Raw genomic sequence first — 20,421 nt, forward strand, 5'->3', positions numbered from 1 at the left:
CACGCGTTGGACAAAATATAAGTTTGTTGCTGCTACAATTAACTGTTATCAGCTAGTAACTATATCAGTTCAGAAATATCAGGGTTCGAATCCTGTTGATGAAGGAAAGAAGAATTTCTAACATCCTATCGAAGTGGACTAACCTCCGAGTTAGCCGATCTCAGATAGAGGTGTGGGATTTTTCCTCTATAGATATGCCATCCAGTAAAGAGATAAACTAGATTTATCTCTTATGGCGGTAATTCAAAACAAGAAGTAATTCAGCCCAAGCCCTAAAACATTCAAACCAAGGTGTTCATAACACTGTACTTCGCGATCTGTTGTTTTACTGTGCGTGTGTTTTTCAAAGAGAACACTGGAAGGACTCATGAGAAATTTTATACTTCATGGCGTTACTTATGTATTGAAATCACAGCAGCAGTAATAAAAATAAATAAATAAATTAGTAATGGACACATGTTGCAAGGAAGCCTATGGCTTATGCTGTACCAGCCAAAAAAATAAATAAATAAATAAAATAACAAAAAATACATAAATCGTTGCTTATAAGGCAGATAGATCCTGTTACAAAATATTATTGTAAGCCTGTTGAGAAATTTAACTCGGCAAGAGTAACACTTCATTCTCATCTATTTGTGCAAAGTAGAAAAACTGAAAGGATAAAAGAAGAATGACCCGAACATGCGATGTCATATTCTGTTACTTGGACAATACTGCCAATGACCTATACATAAGTACAGCGTTCACCTGTGCACAAAGAATGCACCGTTCAAACTGTAGTGTTTAGCTTTCGTAAGATTTTCCACCTAAAGCCCTCTTGGACTTTGCCTTACTGTTTTTTGTCATAATTATCCCCGACCATCAGCTGTTTTTTGAAGTTTTTAAATTCCATCCTGCGTGACCAAATAAAGTACGGGCCGGTGACCTTGCTATACGCACTGATGACCTTATTTGAAAATAAATTCTGTGTTGTGGGGAGTGCAGGGATCTCCCCACTGAAGCGACGGGGGAATAGAACTTCTGGGAAGGTCAGCTACACTAGTCAACTCCATCCCCCTGCAGCGCGTCTCCTATGGAAATGGGTTGCTAGGGGTAGTGAGTTGAATCCCGTAAAAGTCAATCCCCTTATAAGATTCAGGCTTTAACTGTGCACTGGTTATCTATTAAACCCCCTCCTCCTCTTTTTTTAGTGATTTTTTTTTCTCTCTCTTTTTTTTTTTTTTTTTTTTTTTTGCATAGTTTACTATCCCATTGATCGATGAATAACTGTTTAAAAATAATAAGAAACCTGTTTACGTTTCGTTGAGTTTACTGTAGGCCTATTTAATACAAATATTAAAAGTTTGGATTTGATCAAAATTTTTCTTGTTTTCTTATCAATCGGTATTTTTTTATTTAAAAACCACAGCAAAACAGTAGGTTCGCAGGGAGTTCTGCAATACTGGGAGTCGGTATGTTCTACGTAAACATATGAATTCTTCAAAATTCTCTATCGCTTCTATTTCCTGCTGGGGAGCTAACAGGCTTCCTGTTATGAAAAATTTCTTATCGTAGTGAGCAAGGAAAGAAGCTTTTTATTTCAGAGCAAACTGATAAAGAGGGATGGCTCAGATACATTTAGCACTTCTAGGAATTGTCACAATTAAAATCCTCCCTTTCTGGCACGCACACGGGCACGCACGCAGGCCACAGATATATGTGATATAAACGATTCAGAGTCAAAATATGCTAAGCGACAAAAGAGGGAAAGAAGATTTAAATTGTGATAAAAGAGAAATCAAAAATGCATATTATTATATGACGGCACCTTTTACAGTTGCATCGATTTAGAAATTCATGTGAGGCAGCCTTAGTTACGTAAGATTAATACTGCCTTGTATTGGATCGCAAAATCCATACAGGCTGCCACGATTGGGAAACACTCCCTCGAAACAGTGCAGGATAAAATGCTGCGGCTGATAAAAGGAACTCTCTTGTTCTTCGTAAATGAACTGCAGGAGTAACTCGAAATCCCGATGAACTGGACTGGGCTGAGCCATCACATGAATGACAACTAATCACGTTAACACAATAGTCTTATTGTTTCAGAAAATCAAGTCTTACCTTAATCTCTTCGAAATACCGATTTCTCTACTTTAACGTTTTTCTTAGCAGACGGCTATCTTCATTGATTTTTTTTTTTTTTTTTTTTCGTTTTTATTCTCTTCTTACAATCTTCTTTTGAAGCGTTATCATTCCAACGGCTGCAAAATTCTGTCACATTCTGTCTTTGTGCTGATTCTGAGAACTGGAACTATTTCACACAGCAATTCGCATCGAGAGTATAACGGGTTTACCTATAACATTTCCTTGAACAAGGCTTTATGCGAACTACATTTCTTTGAGTTAAGGTTTGTAGAGATGAGACCACTACCTGAAAGGTCATGAGGTCAAGTAAGCGTGGACAAATTTAAGAATTTTCCAAACGCTGCAGAATAGTTTTTCAACAATGTCTAAAACATCGATCGATATTTCAAAAAAAAAAAGAAGTGTTTACTCGCCATTCAGTAATCGGTCGAACTTTTTCTTTTTACATTTTATTAATTTTCTCAATTGTTACCTTTTTTTTCTTTTTCTTTTTACATTTTATTAATTTTCTCAATTGTTACCTTTTTTCTTTTTCTTTTTCCATTTTATTAATTTTCTCAATTGTTAGCTTTTTTTCAATTGTTACCTTTTTTCCTTTTTCTTTTTACATTTTATTAATTTTCTCAATTGTTACCTTTTTTCCTTTTTCTTTTTACATTTTATTAATTTTCTCAATTGTTACCTTCTTTTTCTTTTTACATTTTATTAATTTTCTCAATTGTTACCTTCTTTTTCAGGCGCCTCCGTAGCCAGGTGGGAAGGAGCAGCAGTGCGTAGCACACGCTTCTTGATTAGACCGGGGTTCGAGCCCGTCACCACCAAATATGGAGAATGCGGAAAGGTCATGGAATGACCACCGTATATCCCGGAGCAATATGGCCTTAGTTGCTAATGCTCCTAAAAACCAAACAACAACAACCTTCTTTTTCTTTTTACATTTCATTAATTTTCTCAATTGTTACCTTCTTTTTCTTTTTACATTTTATTAATTTTCTCAATTGTTACCTTCTTTTTCTTTTTACATTTTATTAATTTTCTCAATTGTTACCTTTTTTTCTTTTTCTTTTTACATTTTATTAATTTTCTCAATTGTTACCTTTTTTTTCTTTTTTTCAATTGTTACTTTTTTTCTTTTTCTTTTTACATTTTATTAATTTTCTCAATTGTTACCTTTTTTTTTCTTTTTTTCAATTGTTACCTTTTTTTCTTTTTCTTTTTACATTTTATTAATTTTCTCAATTGTTACCTTTTTTTCCTTTTTCTTTTTACATTTTATTAATTTTTTCAATTGTTACCTGATGTCGAGTGTAAATTCAAAAATCCTACTTCCGTTTCTATTCAACATTCTGTAATGGGTTGTGCTTTTGCTTTGCTTTTATCAATTACTTTGTTGAAAAGCACTCCACTACAAATTTGTGGCACCTTTTACAGTTGCATCGATATTTCTAAATAAACAAGACTTCACCATCTGCTCGTAAATTTCGTTTTGACAAAGTGCAAATGCAGAAACATATATTTTAAATGAATATTATAAATAAAAAATGATAAATGGGATTTTAACCAATTTACTATCAAGCTTATCGTTTTAATTAAGTTCCTGCTAGAAGTTGATCACATCGACCATATGATGTATAACATGAGTTAGCGTGTTTAGGTACGGCCTCGGCAACTCAGGCCATGAGGGGTTAAGTATAAACTGGTTAGTTAAAAGGCCAGTGTATCTATCTGCTTATGTTACAAAAAAGCCCAGGTGCAACATAAGAGTACGAGCTCAAAGTAAAAATAAATAACCACATGTTTTACATGTGAAACATGTCAATTGTGTTTTCTTTTAATTGTCGTATCAGCAATGATGTTGAATGAAAATGCAACAATTTCTACTGATTTCATAAAAGATACGTGGGAATGCTTGTAAGTTTACGAGAGCATGTATGAACGAATGTATGAATGTTTCAATGTTGCACTCTGGAGTCCTCCAACTGTTATTTTACTTTTTTTTTTTTTTTTTTTTTTTTTTGGTAGTTGTTGGCGCATAGGCTTCTGTGGCCATAATGCACCTCCCAAGGTTTTTGCAGTACTTTGATCCAAGCCCGGGGAGGGACTCGAACCTGCGACCTTTGGGTTGCCAGACAGGCACTTTACCCACCCGGCTAGCCCGGTCGGCTCCAACTGTTATAACAACATAGGAGTACGAACATTTACATATGCATATTGTGGCTGTTTTAATAATTAGTAAATATACTTGTAAATACACATAACACGAATATTATTAGCAATTTGACCAGTCTTTTAGAACAAGTTGGAACCCTGATTTATATTACTGAAAACATCACAATATTAAAATAATATTAGTAGAGGAAAATATTTTAATTAGAAGGGAAGACATGTCAATGGCGTTTTGCTTTAATTTACATACCATCAACGATCCTGGATGAATGTATATTCTTTTGAATGTGCAACATAGTAATTCAATAAAAAGGTTACGAATAGGCTGCATTTGTTCTCAACCTGGAGTTACGAATAGGTGCTTTCGTTCAAAATGCGACAAATCAAATCTGCTGCTAAACTTACAGAATCGTGGCTCGCCAATTACAGAAAACATTTCAGCAACATCGCACATTGTGGCCAAAGAAAAAACAAACAAATATTGCCAGACCAATCGCTTTAAACAGAGCCGTGTACCTCAAGAGGAGAGAGAAAAGTTGACTTCTCAACAAATGATCAGTGTTCTTGCCTTGGTAGGCAATAATATCCCTTCAAAAAGTTAAGTAATCCAAATTTCAAACTGGATTACTTAAATTAATGAAGGATATTATTACTGTACTTATTTCAGATTTTTGAAAAAAATAAAATAATATATATAGATAGCCATATCGACAGTGTGTCCCTTCCAAATCATAACATTTCAAACGAATCTACCTTGAGAATTATCTTAATTATAAATCGTCAAGATAATGGAAAAAATTGCATCTGGATGTCCGCTGACGAAATGACAGATGCCTGTGGCTGTTATAATTATGCATTTGGTGTGCGGGAAATTAGACGGAGAACCTTCTCATCTGCATTTGTTTGCTTGTAAGGTTCTCAAAAACGTAAATCACTGCACAATTTCAAAAGTTGTGAATGAATCTTTGCAGTTATTACGGCGAGATCAATCCCATAACAAAAAAAAAAAGTCTACATTTTTGTTAGTGACGCTGCTATGTATATGATAAAAGAAGCTTCTATATTACAGATTTTCTGTATGAATGTGACCTTTTCCATCAGAGCTTATTTTGACAAGGTAGCGAATATGGAACGTGCAGCATTGTTTTATGGCAAACACTTTGATTCTATAAAAAAACAGAAATTATCGGCGCTGCCAAGACTGTTCTTTTCGATTCTTTGGTTAGAAAAGGTTTGTTCACCTAAACACAATTTGCTTGGTTACACAACCTATAAATGAATTTTAAGTATTAGGACATTCTTTGAGCAGCGCAATTGAAGAGGTAGAAAAAGTCTAGTCAGCCATCCCTGGAAGCATAGGAAAGAAAATAAGAAATATATTTGATACAGTTTTACGAGAATAAAAGAACTCGTATAAAAGAACTTTGGATTTCATGTTTTAAGCTTAAATTTGTAAATTTAACCCTGCCACATCTGTCGACGTATTGAGTGCGTATTAAAGAAACAAAAGTTATTGACTTCATCGTATTATGTCTGCGTGTATTCTTCGGTCAAGTTTGCAGTTTGCTTGACGAAAATTCCGAGTTTCCTAGAGTAAAAGCCATGCATCCCTCGCCTGAGACCGAATAATTCGGCCGCGTTGTGGAAAAAGTCCATAAAAATTCCTCGCGTCATTCAAACTCAGGCCTTTTCCACCAGGCGCGGAGGACGGCAATTGTAAACCACTGTGCTACACTCAAGGCTCCGTCGATGTGTTCTCTACTAATGATTTTGGACGATAAACACAGATTTACAATGGATCACGTTGAAAAAGTGGTAAATGATCCATATTCTAATACTTTTATCACAGTTTTATTAGTTTTTTTAATGCTGACTAGGGGGTTTCGCCCCCTGCTCGCTTTGCTCACCAATCCCCGCGCACGCTTATCTACGTAAAATGCAGAGGTATGACGGAGAAAATCAAATATTTTCTACGTAAAAGACACCTATCGAAACGCACTGATCGATATCTAATCAGGAAATGACCTATGTAATTATTTACCTGCACATTTGTAGGGACGTAATGCCCCGCCCTCTGCTCCCATTGGCTCGAATAAATATCACTAGGAGGAAAACCTTTTTTTAATATATAGATATATAGATATAACGAAATTGTAATTCAATTAACGATAACTGTAATTGGAAAAATATTTCATATAACAGCGTTTTTGTGCATCTTTTCATTTATTATTATTTCATTAAATAATAAATGAAAAATAATATTTATCATTTATTATTTATGCACTGAAATATGAAAAATATTGCATATTTTTCATATTTTAGTGCATAATATACATATATATAGTTATAAGATTGGCAGGAGAAACTTAAGTTCGTTAAAATATGAATATAATTTTGAATATTTTCAATAGAATTAGCTGACACAATGGAGAAATCAGCCAAATTGCAGCAGTGAATACTTCACAGCATAGTCCTGCATCGGATCGTGAAACGCGGTTCGGGTCTCAAGTGATTTTGCGGTGAGCGGATGCAGTTTTTTTTTTTTTTATAAATAGCTCATTGCCACACGACACCGATGGACCAGAATTAAAAGATTAAACAGAAAGAAAAAGGAGGAAGATAGGCGATTTATTTGATGTGGAAGAATCAAGTGATGAAAATGTTGAACTTCAATCTGACGAAATCCAAAATTATATCATAAAGAAATTTCCAAAACCATTTCTTACAATGAAGATTTTTCAACTGGAGTAGTGTGGGGGAAAGACATTTTTTACCAACTCTCACAGCCGTGACTCGTTTCATCCTCGTCATCCACAGTATAGCCAGTGTGTGTGTGTGTGTGTGTGAGTGAGAGAGAGAGAGAGAGAGAGAGAGAGAGAGAGAGAGAGAGAAATTTTTATGTAACTTCAAATCCAACAAAGAATAGGCTGAATCTAGAAATTGTTGACGGTTATTCTCTTTTTGCATAGCAAAAATGTGTAAAATTAATTGTTACGAATAGATTTGCATTATATTTTTTCTATATAATATTAAAAAAAAATTGTATTATATACGTACAATAAAGATATATCGTTGATGATATTCTGCATTATAATTGATGTGAAAAAAAATTAGGACAAAATTTTATTAATATGTCAATTCTTTTATTTTATTTATTTATTCGTGTTTTACGTAGATCGAGTCATGGTCATTCAAACTAATGTAATTCTGTACCCACGTGCTTGGCAACAAGGGTAGACAGCCTCCCTCGTAAGCTATTTTGATGCAAGTTTTTAAAAATTTTCTAAATTACTCTGGAGTTAAATTTTTAGTAATATGTTTACAGTGTTTTATATTTCAGGCGCATTAGATTTTTATTTCTTATAAAATTCAATTTTTTATTTTTCTGTGATTAATAGAAGAAGTGATAATAAAAATATCTTGTTAAGAATTAACTACTAATTGATTACATAATAATATGCAAAAGTAATTGTTTTCACTTCACTGAACGTACCTCCCAACATAATGTAATATTCACGCTTTGTAATACTTTGTAACCCACAGCGAGTAATATGAAACGCGTATTTCAGGCTTTTGATTTAACAAATTAAACAGTATTTTAATATACTGTCAACGCTTTCGTAATTTAGTTTACTTATTTCTTCTTCGATTTTGAAGAAATCTAAGAAGAAATACAATCGAAATACAACATATATTTAATGTTTCTGTTATAATTAATATAATAAGCAAAAAAAAGTAATAATTCACGATTTATATACTGTATTTAGTAATCTGATAGCAAAAAAACAAGCAAGAAGCAATGACTTTTCTGCGCAAACTAAGAATTTCGTTTTCGGCGCATCCGCCATATTGCCTATTCATTCCTCCAATCAACGCAAGGCAACAAACATAATATCCGGTGCTTCGGGTACAATATATGAACAACCTATGTGATATGTTTTTAAAATAATAATAATGATTGGCGGATTTCTGTTAGTCCAATGTTAATGAAACTGTAATGGCTGGATAAATCTTTCTAAAAGAGTCAAATATAACGTTTTATGAAAATCCATACAATTGTTGAGTTAATACATGCAGACAGAAGGACGGACATGGTGAAGACAACAAGCGCATATTCGTTAAAGCACCTAAAATTGCATTGATGAATGGTTATGAATTGCTTTCTAAAAATTTTCATGAAACGAAACTTATTCCGTGTTTAACACCACTAAGCAGGTGAATGTGCATCATCAAGTCGCAACAGTTTAGAATGCCTAAAATTTTTTGATGTATTCGACTCGCATTAATGAGTTTTGTGTCAATAAACACCTTATTAAGACATGGAAATTTTTTTCACTGATTAGTGATTCACCCTAGCGGGAAAATTCCACAAACAAGAAGAAGTACACAATTGAGGGGAAGGGTTTTCGTGTGAAAAGGTTTTAGCCAAGATGAAGTACTCGCCGGATCTTTAAACCACTGTCATTTCCTGAGAGTATTCCTTAAGGAGATTGCTTAAACCCCTGTGATTTCCTGAGAGTATTCCTTAAGGATATTGCTTACAGAAATAATCCACATACCGCTGAAGAACTGAAAGGGGAAATCATAACTGCAATGTAGGGCTCTGAATAAACACTGGCTGCAGTTAGGGTAATCTTCTATCGACATCTGCAAATGGTTTTGGATGCATAAGGATGAGATTCCTATGCATCCAAGAATATTATTTTTGTTTCAATAAAAATTTCCCATTTCTCACGTGTTGAATGACATCAAATTTACTAATGCCAGAGCAACAATATACAACAAAAAATAAGGATATTTATACTTTAAGATAATAATAATGCAACAGTTTAGAATGCCTAAAATTTTTTGATGTATTCGACTCGCATTAATGAGTTTTGTGTCAATAAACACCTTATTAAGATATGGAAATTTTTTTTCACTGATTAGTAATTCATCCTAGCGGGAAAATTCCACAAGCAAAAAGAAGTACAATAACTAGATTTTTAATAACTAAGTAAGTGAAGACTAATTTGTAGCTTTCAGGGTAAAGGATTCCCTTCTTCAGCAAGTGAATAAACACATACAGAATACTAACAAAATACAGACTTAAAGGCCGAATAAAATAAATACAACGTAATGGCTTAAATGCATCACCTACTAATAACCCAACAATAAGTTATCTTATTTATTGTTGGTACACTGAAAGAACAGAATTCGATGGATACCTGGTTCCTGGGTAACGCGACGCTGTCACTCCTCTCTCTAGTGGCGAACTCACCGCTTGGCAGGTATAAATGTACACAGCATTCACGTAAACGGTAATTCGATATCATGAGTTAACCGACTTTGAAAGAAGGATGATAGTGGGTGCCAGACGCATGGGTCACTCTATAGTGGAGATGGTGCAGAAATTGCACTATCCCTGTTCGACAGTATCAAGAATGTATCTGGAATACGCCCTTTCTGAAATAACATCTCATCGTGGACAGCGCTGTGGGCGGAGAAAGGTGATGGATGAACGTGGCCGTCGACGTCTGTCTTGCATTGTTTCAGCCAACCGCAGAGCGACATTGGTACAAATCACCGCCGACTTCAACGAGGGAGGTGCCAGAAACGTCTCCACCGAGCCCATCAGGCGATCATTAGCCACAATAGGTTATGGGAGCAGTTGACCCACCAGAGTCCCACTGATAACACCACGACACAGGACTCTAGGCCTCAACTGGGCGAAAGAACATCAGCACTGGACTTTGGATGATTGGAGACGGGTCTCCTGATCCAATGAGTCCCGTTTCCAGTTATTTCCATCGGACGGGAGGGTGGGCATCTGGTGGAAACCACACGAAGCTATGCACCTGTAATGTCAACAAGGAACTGTTCAGGCAATTGAACGGTCGGTAATGGTCTGGGGTGTGTTCAACTGGCACACGTTGGAACCTCTGGTACGTCTAGACGCATCTCTGAACGCGTCCAGGTTACGTGCCCATCCTTACAGGCCATCTGCATTCCTTAATGGTCATCGTGCACTCGCAGGGCAACGGATTCTTCAAGCAGGACAATGCACCTCCCCACAGAGCCGTGGTGACTAGAACATGGTTCCAAGAGCTTTCCGCATATTTTAACAGCGTGGAATGGCCTCCCCATTCACCTGACATGAACCCTGTGGAGCATCTTTGGGATGCTGTGGAAAGGTCCATTCGAGCTTTGGATTCTCCACTCAGGAATGCGACGAAATTGTGGACAGCGGTGCAGCAAGCATGGATTGAAATACCTGTGGAACGCTTTCGTGAACTAATGGACTCAATGCCTCCCAGTGTGACTTCCCTTATCCGGGCCTACCCGTTACTAGGTAAGTATCCCATGATTTCTGTCCACTCAGTGTACTCCAATGGTAAAAAAAAAAAAAAACTCCTGCATGCAATAGCTCTGAGGTGGGATTTGTGAAACAGTACTTCTGAGGTGGGGAGGGAGGAATGGAAACATGGAGGGCACTGGTTCATCTGAATGTAAGTTGAGTGTTCTTTTCGAATGCAAGTCTTCAATCCGGGGAGTTTTATACACGGTACTGCAGCGGTTTTCCATTGCAAATTAGTACACACTAATTTGCAGCCGAGCGGCTGCAAATTAGTGTGTACTAATTTGCAGCCGCTCGTATCAAGCAAACCGATTCGCGCGGGTCGGTTTGATTGTTTGCAGCGAGGTAAAAAAAATATATATTAAATAAATAAAAAATCTTTACTGATACCAGATAACTCAAACCCAAGTGAGAAGGTCGTAAAATTCCTCCAGTCTAAGACGGGACTCAAATCCAGACCTTTCTAAGAAGTCGTAAAATGACAAAGCCACTATAGCAATACGGAGATCCAACGTGTTAACTAACCAACATATTCAGAACAAAGATTCATAAGAATATTCAAAAAATCCAGAAAATTTAAAAGGATCGGAGCTGCTGTTCAAAATTAATAGTAATGTTTGTGCAGGTATGGGAACGGGTTATGGAATCGGAATTTGACATAAAACCTTCCTAGGGAAGGTGTTACTGACTATATAAATGTCGATTCCACTTTTCTTTGTTTTTCGGATGTGTGGGTCTGCGACCCACACATCCGAAACATATACAGTATTTTCATATATGATAAGGAGATTTTTATAAAAAAATAAACTAGGATTTCAATTTAAAAATATGCTATCTGAAATATTTCTCGTATTTCGAGGCAACAAACGTGGTTTCTGAAACATCAACCAAATACAGTATTTAAAAAGCTGTATTTTTTAGACCAAGTCACATTGCAAAGTAACATGCGAAGCCGGATAAATAAAATCTCCGAACACTAATCACCTTAAATCCTATTTAAGGCAAGGATGGCAACGCATTATACTATGAACATTTGTTAAACGACTTTTGTTCAAGTTATGGTAAGTTAATTTTAATATTAAATGAAATACAAAAAAGTAAAGTGTCAAAGAAAGCAACTGTGAATTCACGAGGTTTCATATTACCGCGCCTCCAATGGAGGATGTTTGATGTAGCACCAGCAGATTTAAAAACATCTGCACCCTCACTAAAAATGTACATTCCAAGTACTTGAAAATTTTCTTGGCGGGAAAGGATTTTGGTATCTCCTTATGTCAAACATCGGGATATTATGTCCGACGATGACATGCGTACATGAGAGAGAGAGAGAGAGAGAGAGAGAGATCGCCAGGGGCTGCAACTGACAAATGCTTCACGTGCAGCCTTGCTTTGCTTTAAGAATTCAATTTAAAGCTTAGAATTAAGTAGTTTCGCTTCTTACTGCTCTGCCACTTGTAGGAGACAAATTACGATAGAAATAATGGTCGCAGATTATCGCAAATATGATCCGCTTGAGCAAATCCACCTTGGCAGCGCGGCCGAAGTCTGTCCCCTCTTGGCAATTGTGATTGGTGGCGAGGGCCAGCTGCACTTCGACCGTTAGCACGCGCGCTCCCGATGGGGCAACAGAACGTGCCGCGTGCGTGGCTCGACGTTAACAATTGGCGAGTCACGTGGCCAGGCGGGGAAGTCCGCCGACCTTGATAAACATGCGCGACATGAGCTCACTGCGCGTGCGGAAAGTGCCCCCGAGGATGAAGTCTGAAGAGCGAGGAGAGAATGCTTAGCACTCTCTATTGTGGCAGCCCAGCAGTCGGCGGACCCCCATCTGCCTGCGTTCGTCGAACAGCTGTTCAAGCTCGCAGCTTCGACAACCTAGAACAGGAGCCCGAAGCGAATGTCCTATTTCGCTGTTTATACCCCCATCCCCCCAAACTTCTCCAGAAAAAACTATACAGTTTTTTACTATTGCGCATAGCATATCGTCTATCATGCGAGAACTGCTCCTAATCATATAGCAACTTTCAAGTTACCTGGCGTTGCATAATTCTAAAAGGCACCGTTTTATAACCAATTGCTGAAAACGAGAATGGGCCTGATCGCACCCAATTCTCCAATAAACTGATATTTACTTCCTATTAATGAGTTTTTTTTTTATTTCTGCTGCCCACTCTGTTGCTTTAAATATTACGAGGTTTTTTTTAATACGTATATTTCTGACTTTCAAACGTAATGGATGTTAATTTTTAACGTTAATTAAAACGTTAAAAACGTTATAAGATTTAACGAATTAAAACATGCATAAAGTAAACTATATTTAAGAAGTTAATTTACTGTCATTTTAAAATATTCTTCAAATATTTAAAAATTTAGACAATTCGACACCTAACGGAATGTACCAAATAACAGGATAATGAAAACAATGCATAAAGATGGAGGATGCTGTTTGGTTCAAGTACTAAATGTCAAACAGAAGCATGTCTCCACCATGCCAAGTTTCTTTGAGTTAAGGACTTTATGTAGATTGAATTCTAAATGCTTGTTTCTAATCAACAATAACCGAATATACACAACTGAAAATTTCAAACAGTTGTAAACCTGAATGCAAAGAAATCAAGTACCTGCTCCGTGGTTATCCAGCCGTATAATGAAGAACCGACGCTACCGCTTGAAGAGGAAATGCGAACAACTGGAGTGATTCTGCCCATTTGACGCCACGCGAGCAAACGTGATGACCTTAGTGACCTAGTAAGACGGTTAAGGGAATCAGTAATAGCATACCTAGAAAATTCCAGTTAGGTAGTTGGCACTGACAGTGGCTATGAGAATTAAACTTCAACTTCGAGGCAGTCACTGGATGCACCAGTGACTACCTCTAAGTTCAAAACTCCATTGGACTTCTTCCTTTAGGGATACTTAAAATCTGTTGGTTATAAAACTAGGCTTAACACTAAATAGTCGAAAGAAGCCAACTGGCAGGAGTACACCAGGGTTGCTCCACACATGCTTAACAACGTCCAATGATCAATCCAAGGTAAAATCCTCATGTGCAGACAAAAGTAAAAATGCGAATCTCTGTGAATAAGAACTTGTGGCAGGCCCTGTCAGAGATAGGTTAGTAAACTTATGGAGCAACTAATACCACCTAATACGCTTTTGTTAAGCTAAAATACAAACTTAAATTCTGATATCCCGATGTCTGATATTTTTAAACCTTTATGAGGTATCATAAATTCCCGTTTTAAACAAATCAAAATGAAACTTCAATTCGGAGCTGCGTTCAGTGAACATTACTCAAAGATGAACAGCGATATACTGATATATCACACAAATATTAATGAATGGGTAGTAGTAAATTGCTGCAGCAAACAAGAAAAACACACAGATATATAAAACACCAAGATATCTGCAAGAATCACTGTAAAAAATAAAACTTTCATCGAGATCTTTAAAAAGTCACCGATTAGGCTTTTTTTTCTTTTTTTATCTATGCTTCACAATTTCAAATTCGAACTTTATGGTAATTGATTAATTGCTACTGTTATGATGCGCAGCTAAAATGACATGTTATTTGCAGCGAAGCTTTCTAGTTTCAAAAATAATTATCTATAACAATTATTATAGTCACTGTTTTTGTATTTAATGCTGATATACACTGTGCTGCCACTTTATTAAGTACATCCCTGCCGTGCAATGCATGAACACAAATGGTTTGTCCCATAATGCTGCAAGTCACATGCCCACAGTTGTGGATATAAATGCAGCAGAACAACCATTCTAGTATCAGTTAAGCGTACAAAAACCGTAGCAAGAATGGGGAAAAGGAGTGATCTAATGGACTACGAACGTGACATGGTTGGAGGTGCAAGACGTGCTGGACAAAGCATCTCTGAAACGGCAGTTCTCCTGAACCTTTCACACACCACAGTTTCAAGGGTGTATTGAGAATGGTGCAACGAACAGAAAAACATCCTCTCAAAGGCACTCCTGTGGAAGACAATCGCTTGTTCATGAGAGAGATCAGAGGAGGATTTCTAGAATTGTGCAAGCAAACAGACGGGCCACAATGTCAGAATACAACCTTGGTGCGCAGAACAAAATATCGCAACGGACCACTAGTCGCACTTTGTCGGGAATGGGCTACAACAGCCGACGGCCACATCGCGTACCTTTGTTATCAATGAAGAAAAAGAGAGCACGCCTCCTGTGGGCACAGCAGTGGACTGTCAGTGGACTATCGACCAGCAGTGGACTATCGAGGATTGGAAAACAGTTGCTTGGTCTGACGGGTCGAAGTTCCTGGTGCATCATGTTGATGGAAGGTTCAGAATTTGGCGAAAACAACATGACTCCATGGACCCGTCATGTCTGACGACTACTGTGCAAGGTGGTGGAGGCAGTGTTATGGTGTGGGGAATGTTTTCTTGGCACACGTTGGGTCCATTGATACCCATAGATTCACGTCTGAATGCCACATCGTACCTAAACATCGTTGCATACCAAGTGCATCCGTTCATGTTGACAATTAATCCTCAGTCAGATAGTTAATTCCAGCAGGATAATGCGCCGCTGCACAAAGCCCGAATCACTATGGAATGGTTCCAGGAACATGACAATGACTTTTCTCTGTTGCAGTGGCCCGCTCAGTCCGCGGATCTCAATCCTATTGAACATCTTTGGGATGAGCTGGAAAGGGCTGTTCGCTGCAGGCCTACACCTCCGTTGAATCTCAAGGAACTGCGTGACACACTCATGTCTGCTTGGTACTCCATTCCTGCACAACGATTTCAGCATCTTGTTCAATCCATGCCTAGACAAATTCAGGCTGTTTTGAAGGCTAAAGGAGGCTCAACACGCTACTAGGTATGTGTACCTAATAAAGTGGCAGCACAGTCTATATTCATAATGCTATAATCACATAATTCTACACTTGTTTCGTCGGTGCAAAGATAAACTAGGAGCGGATTGAGGCATTGGAAATTTTCCGAGAGGCCTGACCTACCTACGAACCCCAAATAAAGCCTCGTTGAATATACAATTACACAAAATTTAAATATCGTACCCTGGTGCACTGACTATTTTGGTCGTAGTGCCCTGGTTCACACGATTTATCAGGTATTAGGCTTGTACAAGAGTTTGTTTGTTATTTGGTTTTTAGGAGCATTAGCAACTAAGGCCATATCGCTCCGGGATATGCGGTGGTCATTCCCTGACCTTTCAGCATCCTCCATATTTGGTGGTGACGGGCTCGAACCCCGGTTTAATCAAGAAGCGTGTGCTACGCACTGCTGCTCCTTCCCACCTGGCTACGGAGGCGCCTCTTGTACTAGAATGTTCACAGATTTATTTTCACTATTCAAAAATATCCGAGGCGGTTGCAATTACTTTATAAAGAAATTAAAAAGAAAGAGAAGCAGCCCTCAATCACACAATGTTTTAGTTGATTTCTATCTCTATTGTATGAAGTTTTTTGCTCTCTACATGCTTTGTATCTGACTCTACAATCAACAAATCACCTCTATTATCTCCAAGTGCTAAATGGGAAGGAAGTCAACCCTCGTATATGGTCTTATTTGGATTACTGAAAAATTAAAGACCCACGTATTTTTATACGAATCGTTTAGATTACTCATTTTTTTCTTTCACTTATATTCTTTTAAAAAGGCTTCATTAGTCAAGTGGTCAGGAGCGGTAAGGCAAAAGCACACGCTCCTTGAGCAGACCGGGGTTCAAGCCACTGACTGCTAAATAAGGTCCATCTGAACCTACACTGGACCAGCGTGGCAGATTATGGTCCATTCCTCTCGACATGACTTGTTGAGCCCTCCATCCTGCAGTCGTTGACAATGGCTGCAGATTTATTATATATTGTTTAAAAATTGCATTCTGGTCTCGACTAATTTCCACTGTCCCAGAACGCAACCCCCCCACCTTTTTTCATTACTTTAAATATTTGCTGTTCGCAGTAGTTTCCCAGTTTCTAATTCTCCCCCCCCCCGACCTTACGTGATTGATGAGGAATATCTGTAGTTAAAAAGCGGTTCAAGAGCATTTTCAAAACATTTTCCGGATCCCTTGTCTACCAATCCACCCCCGGAAATAAATACGAAGGGTCCAAGAAAGCGTTCGCTGAGCTACTGAGTTGCACATCTAATTGTATACCTGAAACCCTGCGCATGAATGGAAGCACCATTAAACATAGGTCTCCATGCTCGTTTGCTGACTACATGCAATCAGCCAAGCCAACTTCTCAAGACAGCGAAATTAAATAATTGCATGAGTCAGATCCGTGTGTCGTATACTTGTGTGTAATACAAAGAATAATTCATGGCGAAACTACCAAACCAATAGGCCGGTGGAACACTAAGCCTGCCAAGCAGGGCATAAGGGCGCCAACGTCTGTGGACGCTGAAATTCAAAATTTTCAGTATAATATTTTATAAAAGTATCTCAAGGGCGCCAAATACATTTTTGCCCGTGGGCGCCAAAAACCCTAGTACCGCGTCTGCAACCCACTATCGCAGAGATATCCAAAGGGTCGAGGGATCCAGAATTTGTAGGTTCGCTACTGTAGCAGAGCCTTACATATTATATTAAAACAAAATAAAAGTCGCCCAAGTACATAAATACGCTGGCGTGCAAAATTTAAGGACCAGTCAGGATTTCACCTATAGCTTCTCATAGGAGTGGCCTGGATATGGGAAAAGCATACCAAAGGAACCTCGTGAGGTACAGAAATGAAGGAAACAACAACGGAAACAAAAGGGTACAGAGGGACTTTATTCAAAAATGGCAACATAGCACTGGCTGCCATGATACAGATGCATCACTGCCAAAAATGGAACAAAGGGAAGAGGTGGTCCTCAGTAGGAGTTATGGCCACCCCTAATGTCGATGCAGGCTTTGCACCGCCTGTCCATACTTAGAACAATGTTGTTGATAAGTTCTTGCAGTAACATCGTCCATTCCTCTGTCAGCACCATCTTCAGCTGGTGTACATTTTCTGGTGGGTGTGGACGTGCCGCTAGGCGTCTCCCCAGAGCGTCCCATATGTGTTCGATGGGATTTAGATCGGCGGTGGAATGGGCAGGCCAATCCATACGAACAATATCCTCACTTTCCAAATGCATATCAACAGCTGCAGTGAGATGGGGTGTGGCGTTATCATCCATAAACACGAACTAGGGGCCAATGGCACCTCGGAACAGACGCACATGGGGAAGGATTACCTCAGTACAGTAGCGTGCACCGGTTACAGTATCTGGAGTTGTGTACGTCCATCCAAGATAACGCCTCCCCAGACGAGAACACCTCGACCGCCATATCGATCCCTTTCAGTGATGTTTGCGGGGTGATACCGTGTGCCAATCTCTCACCGATTAGCTGACGTCCAGAATCGCTGCTGAGACTGAATCTACTCTCATCAGTAAAGAGTACCTTAAGTAAAGATTTTGTGGTTGTAACCTTTAGAAATAGTGTTGGTCCTTAAGTTTTGCTCACCAGTGTAGGTGCATTTCAACGAACAGTATACTTGAATCATAAAGCGTAAAACATTAAACATTCTTGATTAATAATTTACAAGATCACGTTAAAAAGTAATCATAATTCTTCTCTTCTGGGTAATTTTTTTCTGAGACAGTTTTCCCTTCAGGTCGGTCGCAGCTATTTTTCCTTCTAAAAGAAAAACGAAAAAAGGTGGGAGGAATGAGAAGAGCAGGGCAAAACTAAAACCTTTTGCTTCTTCCGTTCAGAGGGAGAAGAATAATTGATCCCGCTTTCCTGCAGAATACGGAAGTAAATAGAAGTTTAAGTTCCTCCAAAAATGCACTGCAATCCTTTCTGGTCACCCCAAATTCAGAAATAATTCTATTAACAGTACTGCAACAATTAGATATTTGCAATTCTTATAGGTCTACAGAAAAATTAATAACGCTCATGGACTGTAGCTATCGAAATGGCTCGTTTCTTAGAACCTCTAGCGGAGTCAATCAGGGATAGCGACCCATAGGTGCTCGGTATTTATTCTCCCACCCTAGCAGCTCGGCAGCAAGTAACCAATCTTTTGTATCACTTCAGGTTCCTGGTATTTGTCATGGGATAACCTTTGTGCTTGGACGCCACGCTGACCTTGTAAGGTTTTTGTGACCCTGTCCTGTCGTCACCTGGTGTACGAAAGAACCTATAAAAGCCCAAAACAATGCAGTTTTTTGAGGTATGTGGAACCATTGTATGTAGCTCGCATATAAGATTTCTTTCCTTTTATTAGATAGTATGAATCATAGCTGTAATACTCAATATTCTACGTTGATAATAATATTAGTAAATTAATAAGAGGAGTTTACCTCAATATAGTACGTAGAACACTTCCGTATGATACCCTCCAGAAATTAAAACGGAAAAAACGAAAAAATCGACAACTTACCGGTACATTAAAGTAAAATATAAATAATTAAATAATCAATTTAATCACAGGAATGAAAATTTCATTCCTGTGATCACGACAGTCGGTCGAAAAGCATTGTCAGCTTCAGGAAGGAAAATCGTTTTGAATATTTTCGTTAGATTCTTTTAATTGCGTTAATTTGAATTTTAATTGTTTTAAATTGATTTTGAATTGTGTTAAATTGATTATTTAATTATTTATATTTTACTTTAATGTACCGGTAAGTTGTCGATTTTTTCGTTTTTTCCGTTTTAATTTCTGGAGGGTATCATACGGAAGTGTTCTACGTACTATATTGAGGTAAACTCCTCTTATTAATTTACTAATTTCCTTTTATTATTATTTTTTGTTATCATCCGTTTATTTAAACACAGAGGTTTGCTCCTACACAGCCTGAAAGCAATGAGGGCTTAATACAAATTACAATGCATATATTCAGATAAATACAGTAGTAGTTATAGTACCATGGCAACATGTAAATTTACAGATTATTCTGTCACTAGGATAACATGTATATTTATTTACAATTTCAAATTCAGGTAGAATTACATAGTTTCATGGAATGTTTATATGGCATTTTCACTAACAACTCTTCTGAAAGCGCAATGGAAGCTTCATCGTGCGTTCAACACATCTGTTAGGAGTATTCTAAGTTTGTGAGAAAAGCCGGCCCTCACAATTAAGTGGAACCTGTTCCGCATTAGAGTTAGGTGCCGTGCTATATATCAGTGAACTGGTATGTATTCCTGAATGCGCGATTCCTGTAGCTGTTGTCATCACAAAATTTAAAGGGATCTATGTCGAGGGCATTACGGAGACCAATTGCGTTAGATGGAAACATGTTCTTGAGACACAAAAGGCGCTTCCGTAGCCAGGTGGGAAGGAGCAGCAGTGCGTAGCACACGTTTCTTGATTAGATCGGGGTTCGAGCCCGTCACCACCAAATACGGAGGATGCGGAAAGGTCAGGGAATGACCAACACATATTCCCGGAGCAATATGGCCTTAGTTGCTAATGCTTCTAAAAACCAAATAACAAACAAACGAGACACACTAAACTGTTGACAGAAGACCGCAGTGAAGATCCCACGCAATTGCGTGCCAGTCTCTCCAAGAGGTAATTTCTTTAGATTTAACCACTTTATATCTGGGTCCAATAGGACCACAGAAGTATGCTTTACAGAAGCATACTTCTGGGGTCCTATTGGTGGACCTCATCTGGAAACACTCTCCTGGATATGTCTTACCTCTCCACTCTACTCCCACAGAAGAAACAGACTGCTGAAAACAGTAAAAATTAAATTTTTACGCTTTTACTCTGCATTATATTGATTCTGTGTACTGTTCTG

The 20,421-nt window shown here is 38.0% G+C and overlaps 1 protein-coding gene across 1 annotated transcript in view; it reads right to left on the reverse strand.

Annotated features, from left to right (window-relative positions):
* Positions 1 to 20,421, reverse strand: part of LOC150090900 (uncharacterized) — a 220,303-nt gene that overhangs the window by 103,559 nt on the left and 96,323 nt on the right. The gene's annotated exons all lie outside the window — the stretch shown is intronic.

The sequence above is a fragment of the Mastigoproctus giganteus genome, chromosome 1 (genome assembly GCF_048544385.1).
Source record: "Mastigoproctus giganteus isolate SK-2022 chromosome 1, ASM4854438v1, whole genome shotgun sequence".
NCBI classification, from domain to species: domain Eukaryota; kingdom Metazoa; phylum Arthropoda; class Arachnida; order Uropygi; family Thelyphonidae; genus Mastigoproctus; species Mastigoproctus giganteus.